At 42.7% G+C, this 13865-nt stretch overlaps 1 protein-coding gene across 2 annotated transcripts in view; it reads left to right on the top strand.

Annotated features, from left to right (window-relative positions):
- The window catches only part of capn15 (calpain 15), a 72291-nt gene that overhangs the window by 10418 nt on the left and 48008 nt on the right, over positions 1–13865 (top strand). The window lies entirely within an intron of this gene.

Genomic DNA, 13865 nt, shown 5'->3' with positions numbered 1-13865 from the left:
AATCACAATATTGTGATAGGTGTTGTGTGTTGTCTTTGAGTGTTATCCTAAGGGTGTTTTGTTATTTTTAGTGTGGAAATTCTCAGAGCACTCAGATCCACTCTAAATCCGACATCTGCCGTTGCGCTATACAGATTTACTGTCGACTATTATGTCATATTCAAGCCTTTTCAATAAAATCTCTTTACATGCACTGACAATATTGCAGTATCATTCAATCTGATAAAATATTATTCAATCAAAACTATTGTTCCACCACCAAATTTGATCTAATCATAGTTCCACTTTCATGTTTTATATCCAATATGATATCCAAAATCCACTTAAGCTGGATTTGACATCTGACAATCCCGCCTCTTAGTACCTCCCTCTTCAACTCTGTGCCGAATTTGAGGAAAAGCTGATTGGATCGGTGTGCCAAGTTGATTGCACCCATGGAGTGACCCGGGCACAAACTCTCTCGCCGGGTTGTTTGGGGAGCTCGTATTATGGCAAATACTTTGGAGGGCTCCCAGACTAGACAACTGTTGATTCCATGCTGTCGCCTTAGTTTGCGAACACTCGCTACACCTGGCTCTGTTGTTTGACCTCTGTCGGAACCTGCCGTCACACCAACAGATGGCCGCCGCCGCGCAGATGGCAGAGTCCTCCCTGCAAACTGACCCGACCGCCTAGTGTAATTAATGGTGTTGTAGTCTATAAAACCTTGGAGGATTCGCCAGTCTCATTAAACATCTTGTTAGCTTAGGGGGGGGTTAGCGTTAGAGGCCCGGTCATTTTCCAAGAAGGAAGTGAATGTGAAACCGGACAAAGCATCGTTTCAGAAACAGCTTGCTATCGTTTTTTTGTTTGAAAGAGTCCTGATGTTTTGTCATGTTGGCAGCATGTGCTTTCATTGAATATTTCCCCACCTAGATTTATGCCACTCTTTGAGTCTGAGTTTTGAATGATTGAGGATATAGGCCTAGCTAGTCAGTAATGTGAAAGGACAGTCTAGTTTGAATAACCCGTTTTTACCTTTAGCTCATGATAATTGAAACAGGTGGCTCCAACTTCCCATACCGTTAACCGAACCAGTGATCTGTCTACTGCCTTCAGAGGAGCTATGGGAAAGACGTGTTTCTTTCTTTCTTATTCCCGCCTATAGGTGTGTAATAGGTTTGAATGTCAGTTCTCCGGGAAGGAGAACAGTGGAGCTGCTATCGGCTTCCTCCTCCGGTGTATTGATGTTATTGCTGAGTCACCGGGGGAATCAAGTCCGGTTGTTAGTTATTGATTTTCTGAAGACTTATCAAATGTCCTTACAATGGATGTCATTATTTATTCAGTGTTGACCTTTTCTAGCTCTTTCATCTCTCACTACTATTGTCTGAGCTTGTCAATACTTACTCTGCTGTTGCCCCTCAGTTAAGTCAAACTATACTATCGCTTGGAGAGGTCTTGTAAGTAGGGCGGTGACGGTCGTGGAATTTTGGATGACTGCGGTCTCCGTAATTTTTAATTTTACCTTTATTTAACTAGGCAAGTCAGTTAAGAACAAATTCTTATTTTCAATGACGGCCTAGGAACAGTGGCTTAACTGCCTTGTTCAGGGGCAGAACGACAGATTTTTACCTTGTCGGCTCGGGAATTCGATCTTGCAACCTTCCGGTTACTAGTCCAACGCTCTAACCACTAGGCTACCTGCCACCCCAATAATAATAGCTTTGTCAGTGTCGGTTTGCATCATCAGACACTGATAATGGCGCCGGAGGAGATGGCTGCCGTTTTACGGGCTCCTAACCAACTGTGCTATTTTGTTAGATTTTTAGCATTGTTTGTAACTAATTTTGTACTTAATGTTGCTGCTTAATGTTGCTGCTACTTATGACGGAAAATAGCTTTTGGACATAAGAACAGCGATTACTCACCTCGAACTGGACAAAGATTTTTATTTAATGAGTCCGACGCGAAGGATATACTGCTTTGTTGAGACAAGGCCCAAATCCCCGTCATCAGATCGTCGAAAAAGGGGGAGGAGGGCGGAGTGCCTTGTAAGAATTTGCAGACGAGGAGGTAAACTACCGCTACCCTCCGTATTATTGGCCAACGTGCAATCATTGGAAACCAAGCTGGACGATCTACGATTAAGAATATCCTACCAACGAGATATAAAATGTTTTAATATCTTATGTTTCACCGAAATGTGGCAAAATGACAACACAGATAATGTAGAGCTGGTTGGCTTCTCCGTGAATCAGCAGGACAGAGCAGCTACATCTGGTAAGACAAGGAGCGGGTGTGTGTGTCTATTTGTCAATAACTGCTGGTGCGCGATGTCTAATATTAAAGAGGTCTCGAGGTATTGCTCGCCTGAGGTAGAATACCTCATGATAAGCTGTAGACCACACTATCTACCAAGAGAGTTCTCATAGATATTATTAGTAGCTGTCTATTTACCACCACAAACCGATACTGGCACTAAGACTGCACTCAACGAGCTGTATAAGGCCATAAGCAAACAAGAAAATGCTCATCCAGAAGCGCTCCTAGTGACCAGTGACTTTAATGTAGGCAAACTTAAATCCGTTTTACCTCATTTCTACTATCATGTCACGTGCAACCAGAGGAGAAAAAAACGATAGACCACCTTTACTCCACACACAGAGACGCATTGCAAAGCTCTCCAAATCTGACCATAATGCTATCCTCCTGATTCCTGCTTAAAATAAAAAACTAAAACAGGAAGTACCAGTGACTCGCTCAATACGGAAGTGATCAGATGATGCGGATGCTACGCTACAGGACTGTTTTGCTAGCACAGACTGGAATATGTTCCTGGATTCATCCAATGGCATTGAGTAGTATACCACCTCAGTCACCGGCTTCATCAATAAGTGCATCAACGACGTCGTCCCTACAGTGACCATACGTACATATTCCAACCAGAAGCCATGGATTACAGGCAACATCCACACCGAGCTAAAGGCTAGAGCTGACGCTTTCGAGGAGCGGGACACTTATCCGGACGTTTACTAGAAATCTCGCTATGCCCTCAGATGAACCAACAAACAGGCAAAGCGTCAATACAGGACTAAGATCGAAACCTACTACACCTGCTCTGACGTGTACTCAAAGCATGCGTGGACCAACTGGCAAATGTCTTTACTGACATTTTCAACCTCTCTCTGACCGAGTCTGTAGTACCTACATGTTTTAAGCAGACCACCGTAGTTCCTGTGCCCAAGAACGCTAAGGTAACCTGCTCTATTTCTTGAACTGCATTGTTGGTTAAGGGCTTGTAAGTAAGCATTTCACGGTAAGGTCTACACCTGTTGTATTCGGCGCATGTGACAAATAAGATTTGATTTGATTTGAACTCCTTTATTGTTTCAGGAGACCCTTTTACACTGTGTTCAGGGGCATCTCCATAGCAACAATCCTCTGTCTCCATCACCAATCAGACTCGAGCCTCAGTCAGCTGAGCTCATATACACACATGCATGCACATCTCACCACACACACACACACATGCTCTCATAACACTGCTTTTGGTAGCGAAGAGGGTCTGCGTACACACACAATGCACTCACTCACACACAGATCCTCTAACAACATGGCTTTGAGGAGCAATGTATAATGATGCTTGGAGCGCACCGTCGCCCTCTCTCTCACCCCACACACACACACATTTCTGCATGAGTCTAACGAGGTTAGGCAAGCCTAGCTGAGCCGTGGCAGAGGATGATATATAAATACAACAGCTCAGCTTAAATTTGGTGATCCATGTCGAGGGTTTAGTCCCCGAAAAATAGTTCTAGTGTCCTCCTGTAATACACTGGACTCTTTCTCTGGCTGTTTCGTCCCAGCCCCTGAAAATTGGCAAACTGTCCTGTCTTTGTCTCATTTTTTTATTCAGCTTCTCCCAGCAGTGACTCATTGGTCATGGGAAGGGTCCGTGTACTAAATCAGTATTCTTCACTTCGCTTTAATCACAGATTTAGGCTTGCTTAAGAAAGCAACCCACACATGAACTAAACACTTAAACTACCTATGCATTCAATGGTTGTTTTTTTTGCCTGGGTCTATGATAGTAACAGGTCTCTAAAGAAACGTAAGCCTATACAGTGCCGTCAGAAAGTATTTACACCCCTTGACCTTTTCCACATTTTGTTGTGTTACAGCCTGATTTTAAAAATGTATTAAATTGAGATTTTGTGTCACTGGCCTACACACCCCATAATGTCAAAGTGGAATTATATTTTTAGAAATGTTTACAAATTAATTTACTTTTTTAAGCTGAAGTGTCTTGAGTCAATAAGCATTCAATCCCTTTGTTATGGCAAACCTAAATAAGTTCAGGAGTAAAACTTTTTTTTTTAACAAGTCATATAAGTTGCATGGACTTGATCTTTGAATGATTACCTCGTCTCTGTACCAAACAGATACAATTTTCTGTAAGGTCCCTCAGTCGAGCTGCGAATTTCAAACACAGATTCATCCACAAAGAAGGACACATATTGGTAGATGGGTAAAAATATAAAAAAACAGACATTGAATATCCCTTTGAGCATGGTGAAGTTATTAATTACACTTTAGATGGTGTATCAATATACCCAGTCACTACAAAGATACAGGTGTCCTCTCTAGCTCAGTTGCCGGAGAGGAAGGAAACAGCTCCGGGATTTCACCATGAGGCCAATGGTGACTTTTTAAAACAGTTACAGAGTTGCATGGCTGTGATAGGAGAACTGAGGATGGATCAACAACATTGTAGTTATTCCACAATACTAACCTAAATGACAGAGTCAAAGAAGAAAGTCTCTACAGAATAAAAAAAATATTCCAAAACATGCATCCTGTTTGCAATATGTTCCAAAAATAAAAATGAAAACATGTGGCAAAGAAATTAACTATATTTCCTGAACACAAAGTATTATGTTTGGGGCAAATTAAACACATCACATCACTGTGTACCACTCTTGATATTTTCAAGCATGGCGGTGGCTGCATCATGTTATGGGTATGTATGCTTGTCATCGGCAAGGACTAGGGAGTTTTTTAGGATAAAAAGAAACAGAATAGAGCTAAGTACATGCAAAATCCTAGATGGGAGACAAATTCACTTTTCAGCAGAAAAAGTGTAGGCATATGTTGCACGTCACTACTTTACAGGAGAGGCATTTGAACGTTTATTTGTATTTATTTGATCAAAATGTGTTTTTTGGCAGAAATGCCTCCTGGAACATGTGAACTTTCATGTGCCTTAATAACAAACTTGTATGCCATCTGTAAATACAAATAAAATTGTTAAATTACGAGCCTAGTTGGTTTAGCTACGGAAAAAGTCAGGAACCTTCCCACTAGCCATGATTGGCGGAGATAATGGATGGGCTGTACATGCCAAGAGATGAGTTCGGATTGGTCTGCTATGTAATACGCTTCTGTCTATAACATCTCTGCTCAGTATGTGTAGATAATCCTTGCCACCGCTGCTTTTTTGAAAGATATAACGTTAGCCATGGAGATCTGTAAAAGTGTTGCTACTGCTCTCAACAACATTGCTGCACAGAATTTAGCAGGCGCTATTGACAAAGAACCGGAGTAATTTGACACAACAACTGGCCAAACATACTGTAGCTAAAAAAAAAAGTTAGCCAGGTGTGTCTGTGGGTGATTTTGTCCATCTATTGTATTTCATGAACGTGTACATGTCTAGACAATAAGTGACCCATCCACTTAGCTGGCTTGGAGGAGGTTATAGCATTTATTTCACATGACCCATCAATTTAGACAAGTGTCTGTGTAAGCATCAGCTAATAATTATAACATATTTATAACATATTATAACAATGTCAGATTAGGATATAGGCCAAGGCTACTACTTTCACCACTTTTAGTCTTGAAATCTTTGGTTGTCTACTACACTGCCTTACTCACTCTGTTTAGCACATGGCCTCACATGTGAATCCTTAAGAGGTTGTGAATGATTCTGAATGGGTATAGACAAAGAAGAACTCTACAGTAGGTCCTCAACTGCAGTGTATGATATACATTTTGTAGCTCTGAGTCTCTACTTTTATTCAATGTAAATACATAATCGAAGCGGTGGGTCACAAATATACACTGGTGTTGCTTACCAAGACGACATTGGATGTTCCTGAGTGGCCTAATTACAGTTTTCGGCTTGAAACTCTATGGGAAGACTTTAAAATGGCTGTCTAGCAATGATCAACAACCAACTTGACAGAGCTTGAAGAATTAAAAAAATAATCATGTGCAACTATTGTACAATCCAAGTGTGCAAAGGTCTTAGAGACCCAGAAAGACTCACAGCTGTAATCACTGCCAAAGGTGATTCAAACATATTGACTCAGTGGGTTGAATACTTATGTAATCAAGATATATTAGTTTTATTTGTCATACTTTTTTTTACAAATATTATAATTTTTCTTCCACTTTGACAGTAGAGTATTTCGTGTAGATTGTTGACTAAAAAATAAAAATTAATTACATTAGAAAAAGGGGTGTGAATACTTTCTGAACGCACTGTATCAGGTTTGCAGAAGGTTTTTCCTCCTTTTGTGATGCTTCCAGGAAATGCTAAAGTGTGTTATCCAGAGACCAGATTGACCTTTTCAAGGTAGTTTCACATCATCTCGGCACCAGTCTTTTTCCATTGTTTCTTCCCATAACCCCACGAGGGCAACTAGGTGGTTATGTGCAGTACGTACAGTGACTGACTTTATGGCAAATTCCCTCAGCCCCTCCTGGGGTTCCTGTCTGCTGTTCCCTGGCTGGTTCCTATTGCAAGCATCTGTGTCTGTCCTAGTATGACGCATGCGAGCGTTTACCATTGCTCCATTCCACTGGCTCTTTTCCCTTTAATTGGATTAAAACGGGTACACATGGATTTGGCAAGCATGTGTTGTGTTTGTGTTTATGTCTGACTTATTTCAGTGTGTCTTCCCAACAAGGACTATTGCCTGTCTGATGGGCAGGCCACATCGGGAAACTCGTCTCCAAGTGATCAAATCAATTTGTATTTGTCACATGCGCCGAATACAGTGAAATGCTTACTTACAAGCCCTTAACCAACAATGCAGTTTTTATTTTTTATATATATACTTTTTTATTTTTCTCCCCAAATTCGTGGTATCCAATTGGTAGTTACAGTCTTGTCCCATCGCTACAACTGCCGTACGGACTCGGGAGAGGCGAAGGTCGAGAACAGTGCGTTCTCCGAAACACAACTCAGCCAAGCAGCACTGCTTTTTGACACAATGCCCGCTTAACCAAGGAAGCCAGCCGCACCAATGTGGCGGAGGAAACACCGTGCACCTGGCGACTGTGTCAGCGTGCATTGCCCCCGGCCTGCCACAGGAGTCACTAGTGCGCGATGGGACAAGAACATCCCTGCCGGCCAAACCCTCCCCTAACCCGGACAGCGCTGGGCCAATTGTGCACCGCCCCATGGGTCTCCCGGTCGCAGCCTACCGGTCGCAGCCTACTGGACTCGGACCAGGATCTCTAGTGGCACAGCTAGCACTGCGATGCAGTGCTTTAGACCACTGCGCCACTCGGGAGGCCCCCAACAATGCAATTTTAAGAAAAATAAGTGTTAAAGTGTCTGATCTGTTGGGGCGTTATGCAAATTGGAGTGGGTCTATGGTTTCTGGAATAATGATGTTGATATGAGCCATGGTCAGCACTTCATGGCTTCAGACGTGAGTGCTACGGGTCGGTAGTCATTTAGTCAGGTTACCTTGATGTTCTTGGCCACAGGGACTATGGCTTGAAACATGTTGGTATTACAGACCCGGTCAGGGACAGGTTGTAAATGTCAGTGAAGACACTTGCCAGTTGGTCAGCGCATGCTCGGAGTACACGTCTTGGTAATCTGTCAGGCCCTGCGGCCTTGTAAATGTTGATCTGTTTGAAGGTCTTACATCGGCTATGGAGAGCGTGATCACACAGTCTTCCAGAACAGCTGGTGCTCTCATGCGTGCTTCAGTGTTGCCTGCCTCGAAGTGAATATAGAAGTCATTTAGCTCTTCTGTTAGGCTCGTGTCACTGGTCAACTTGCGTCTGTACTTCCCTTTTGTAGTCCGTAAATAATTTGCAAGCCCTGCCTCATCCGACGAGCTTCGGAGCCAGTGTAGTACTATTCAATCTTAGTCCTGTATTGATGCTTTGCCTGTTTGATGGTTCGTCAGAGGGCATAGCGGGATTTCTTATAAGTGTCCGGGTTAGAGTCCCGCTCCTTGAAAGCGGCGGTTCTACCCTTTAGCTCAGTCTGGTTGTTGCCTGTAATCCATCGCTTCTGTTTGGGGTATGTACGTACGGTCACTGTGGGGATGATGTCATCGATGCACTTATTGATGAAGCCAGTGACTGATGTGGTGTACTCCTCAATGCCATCAGAAGAATCCCGGAACATATTCCAGTCTGTGTTAGCAAAACAGTCCTGTAGTTTACCATCTGCATCATCTGACCACTTCCGTATTGAGTGAGTCACTGGTACTTCCTGCTTTAGTTTTTGCTTGTAAGCAGGAATCAGGAGGTTGGAGTTATGGTCGGATTTGCCAAATGGAGGGTGAGGGAGAGCTCTGTGTGTGGAGTAAAGGTGGTGTAGAGTTATTTTTTTAATATATATATTTTTTTTCCTCTGGTTGCACTGGTAGAAATTAGGTAAATGGATTTAAGTTTCCCTGCATTAAAGTCCCAGACCACTAGTAGCGCCGCCTCTGGATGAGCATTTTCTTGTTTGCTTATGGCCTTATACAGCTCGTTGAGTGCGGTCTTAGTGCCAGAATTGGTTTGTGGTGGGAAATAGACAGCTATGAAAAAATATAGATAACTCTATTGGTAAATAGTGTGGTCTACAGTGTGGTCTACAGAGCTGAGATACTCTACCTCAGGCGAGCAAAACCTCGAGACTTCCTTAATATTAGATTAGGTGCACCAGATGTTATTTACAAATAGACACAGACCACCACCCCTTGTCTTACCGTAATGCAGCTTTTCTATCTTGCCAAAGGACTGAAAACCCAGCCAGCTGTATGTTATCCATGTCGTCATTCTGCCACGACTCAGTGAAACACAAGATATTACAGTTTTAATGTCACGTTGGTAGGTTAGTTTGATCGGAGCTCATCCATTTTATTATCCAATGATTGCACATTGGCTAATAGGACTGATGGTAGAGGCAGATTACCCACTCGCCGTCAGATCCTTACAAGGCACCCCGACCTACTTCCCCAATATCTCCATCTCTACTTCAAGCGATTGACGGGGATTTGGGCCTTGTCCGGTGTCTGAAGTAAATCCTTTGTGTCTGACTCGTTAAATAAACAAATCTTTGTCCAGTACGAGGTGAGTAACCTCTGTCCTGATATCCAGAAGCTCTTTTCGGTCATACAAGCTGGTGGCAGAAACATTATGTACAAAATAAGTTACAAATAATGCGAAAAAACATGCACAATTGGTTAGGAGAACGTAGAACGTCAGGCATCTCCTCCGGCGCCATTACTTAGGGAAAATGGATTCAGCACACATGCACGGTTTTGTTGTGCACTTTGTAAGTGCATTGACTCACCCGAAGTGTTGTTATATTTTCCTCTCTGGGATATGTGGGACGCTAGCGTCCCAACTGGCCAACATCCAGTGAAAATGCAGAGCGCCAAATTCAAATAAATTACTATAAAAATTAAACTTTCATGAAATCACACATTCAATATTCCAAATTAAAGCTACACTTGTATTGAATACAGCCAACATGTCAGATTTCAAAAAAGCTTTACGGCGAAAGCAAACGATGCTATTATCTGAGGATAGCAACCAAGCAAACAAACACAGACCATCATATTTCAACCCTCCAGGCTCGACACAAAACGCAGAAATAAATATATAATTCATGCCTTACCTTTGACGAGCTTCTTCTGTTGGCACTCCAATATGTCCCATAAACATCACAAATGGTCCTTTTGTTCGATTAATTCCGTCGATATATATCCAAAATGTCCATTTATTTGGCGCGTTTGATCCAGAAAAACACTGGTTCCAACTCGCACAACATGACTGCAAAAGTTACCTGTAAGCTTTGTCCAAACATTTCAAACTACTTTTGTAATACAACTTTAGGTATTTCTTAACGTAAATAATCGATAAAATTGAAGACGGGATATACTGTGTTCAATACCGGAGGAAAACAAAGTGTAGCTAGCTTTCAGGCCACGTGCTTCTAACAGAGTACACTTCCCTCTACCCTCATTCTAAACAGTGTTACTTCTTAATTTTTCAAAGGAAAAACCTCCACCAATTTCTAAAGACTGTTGACATCAAGTGGAAGCGATAGGAACTGCAAGAAGGTCCCTTAGAAATCTGGATTCCCAATGAAAACTCATTGAAAAGAGAGTGATCTCAAAAAAAGAAAAATCTGAATGGTTTGTCCTCGGGGTTTTGGCTGCCAAATAAGTATTGTTATAGTCACAGACATGATTCAAACTGTTTTAGAAACTTCAGAGTGTTTTCTATCCAAATCTACTAATAAGATGCATATCTTAGCATCTGGGCATGAGTAGCAGGCAGTTTAATTTGGGCACGCTTTTCATCCAAAATTCCGAATGCTGCCCCTTATCCTAGAGAAGTTAACGCCATCTGTGTTATGATTTTAGAGTTGCCTCCCTGTTTCCATGGAGATCATAACGTATGTTCCGTAGATATCTTACTATGCCACCACCCTCAGAATATCCTACTCCAGCTACTCTGTTCAACTAAATATCCAGTAATGCTTGATTGAAGCCAATTTGGAGTGGGGACATTTTCTGTGCAAATTATTTTCACTGATCTTTCCTGATAATTGTTGAATTCAGAGGGTAATTGTGGAGAATAAAGCTCAGTTTTGCAACTCCCCATTCCGAAGCTCCTTCCTGGTTGACGGATGCGCTGTCAGCACCAACGCTGCCTGTGAGGCTCGAGTGCTTGTTAGGAACATCAGATTAGCGGCACAGCATCATGCGATGCCTGTGCCCCTGATATTTCTTCCTCTTCCTTCTCCTGAAAGACAGAGCTTCTTGCCCCATCCGTCCATGCATGGTTCTCTGTCTCTGCAATAGGGTTGAGCGGTATCCAGATTTACATACCTTTTTACCGTGCCTGTGCCATACCGGGATAGACCGTATTACCGGTAGTGAAACAAGGGGCGCAATTTTTTTTTTGCAGACGTAAAACCCCTGCCAAAAATACAACTTACCAGAATGCTACCAAAATGCTAACTAGTACTAAGGAATCCCCATAGCGGGTGCTAGGGAAATGCTAACGAGCCCATGCAAACATTTACTACTAAGACAGACAACCCAGCTCATAAAGTTATGCAAGTATCGCAAAATGAAGTTTGCAGAACGCATAAAACAAACAGCAGGGATCTTAATCCAGAAGATGATTGTTTCTGTTGCTGTTACCATGAAACTTGAACTTGCAAGTTAGCCTTAGCCAATTAGCTAACATTAGCAAGTTAACGAAGCGCAGTTGGAGATAATTTATTTGGCACGTCTTAGATAGTTAACTTAATAAGATATATAGCTGGCAAACATTTGTACATTTCATACAAGTGTAACTTGATAACTTAAATTGTGCTGCAGAAGTGACTCACCTCACGAAGCTCCCATTTTTGCTCGTTGTGCTTCTTTGTAAACAAACACACATGACTGGCTCAAACAGCTGTTTCGCTTAACTAGTTCCGGTAAGCTTCATAATGAAAAAATAGTCTGACAGGCAAAATGATGAATGCGAGATGCTTTATCTATTACCTAGTGCACAAGTTGATTGCAGGTATTTGTTTAAAAAGTACTAATATATCAAATAGAAGTATTAACAGCATTGGAAAAATCATACTGATGGGATTTCAAAATACCCCGGGATATGGTATATACGGTATACCACCCAACCCTGCTCTGCAACACCTTGTCTGCTGAAACACGGTCGGACAGTTTTCTCTGTTTAGAGATTCAAACGTCTGCAGCTGTCTCCCCCACTGACAGATTCACCCATCAAAAATGAGCGCCGGTCGTGAAATATTCACAAACAGTACAGCCAGAGGTCAGGTGTTTCAAAAAAAATGTTTTGTTGGGTTCGGAAAGCCACAGATTCTCGTTCCAGCTTGTAAAGCTACAGACTCCCCTTCCGGTAAGAACATTCTCAGGGACTTGCTACTCGGTAAGGTTACTGTTCTATCAGCTAAGTAGTGCTTGGATCATTATTCATCTGCATATGGGGCAAGAGCTGATGAGTTTTGTCTCTGTACTATCACCAGAAGCCATGGGTTACGTTATACTGAAGTACATCCAGCTGTTTACACCTAGAGAAAGAAGCCAAACATATTTAGGTCTTGATATGCTATTAATTTCCTCCTATGACCTGGCGTTCATACAAAGCCCCATTTTTATTTTATTTTGACAGTTACCATATTGCCCTCTTTAGAAGAAGAGAATGGACCATTATTACGAAGTGCAGGATACTTCTTCTCCCTTCTGTTACCACACAGTCAGTTGTGTGGTTTTGAATGTTTAAGTGGCTCAAGGAGACCTGTTGAAAAGACCCCTGTTGTGGATGTCTCCCTCCCAGTACATTGCTACCGAAGCTTTCCAGCTTCTACCGCTAACACTTTAGCCTTAAAACCACTTAGTCAAATTGTCACGAAACCTTCAGTTCAGTGTCTTACTTTCATTCCTCTCACTTATCACCAGAGTGTCCGTCTACACTGACCAAGTCTCAATGTCATCAAGCCCTCTGTCTCGAGTCACCAGTTTCAGTGTGTCACAGCTGAGGTTCTGTCTGCTATCACTGTAGTCCTCAATGTCTTGAGCCTCAGTCCTCTGCTCACACTGTAGTCGAGAGGAGTCTGTCACTAGTGTTGTCTGTAGAATCTGATGAGTAGAGTGGAAATGTACTCTTACGTCCCCGCCTTTCTTTGACTCGGCTCTGAGCCACCACCCACTGGGCACACACTGGTTGAATCAGCGTTTTTTTCCACGTCATTGCAATGAAATGACGTTGAACCAACGTGGAATAGACGTTGAGTTGACGTCTGTGCGCAGTGGGCAGAGCAGAACAAAAGTTTTGCCGTAAGTCTGGCCATGCTCAGATTTCGTCGCACGACTCCCCTCTACCATCACACAGTGTTAATTTGCTCCACCACAATAGGGACAGGAACGTAAGGGGACGGAGGGAGCAGAAGGGAAAACTGTCTTATCAGTGAAGCCAACCGCTCGAGTGAGTCATGTCGGTGCCAGAATGCTTTACCTGCCGGTTACAGAAGAGTCTCTTCAAGCTAATCCTCGAGTCTCAGGCCCTGCCTGACTCATCATTTCCTCTCTTGACAGACAGGGAGTGGAAGGGAGGGAATGAGGAACGGCAAAAAAAAAAAAGACTTTCAAGTGGAAAAGGTTTGCTTTAATCTCAGACTGGGAGATATCTCGCTAGGAAGCAGTGAACAGAGCAGTAAAGTCCCATGAATAAGTCCCGCTGCTTAATGAGTTGGTTTGCCGTAGGGTAGATGGCATTCCTGAGCTTAACAAATTCTTTAGGAAGTTGGATGCCAGTGACGTTAGGCATGTTCCAACGTATCCCTCGATTTGAACACTGTTTCTATCCTTCAGATGTATGATCTACACACTCTAGATCAAAGGATATTTGGCCATTGATTCAACCACTTGCTTTACTCATTTGTAAAGCAGAAATAACTATGAAGGGGCCTCCCGAGTGGTGCAGCGGTATTAGGCACTGCATCGTAGTGCTAGAGGCGTCACTACAGATCTGGGTTTAATCCCGGGCTGTGTCGTATCCGGCCGCGACTGGGAGACCCTTGAGGCGGCGCACAATTGGCC

Source organism: Salvelinus alpinus, chromosome 3, assembly GCF_045679555.1.
Source record: "Salvelinus alpinus chromosome 3, SLU_Salpinus.1, whole genome shotgun sequence".
In the NCBI taxonomy this organism is placed as follows: domain Eukaryota; kingdom Metazoa; phylum Chordata; class Actinopteri; order Salmoniformes; family Salmonidae; genus Salvelinus; species Salvelinus alpinus.
This window is presented reverse-complemented; position numbering and strand designations above follow the sequence as displayed.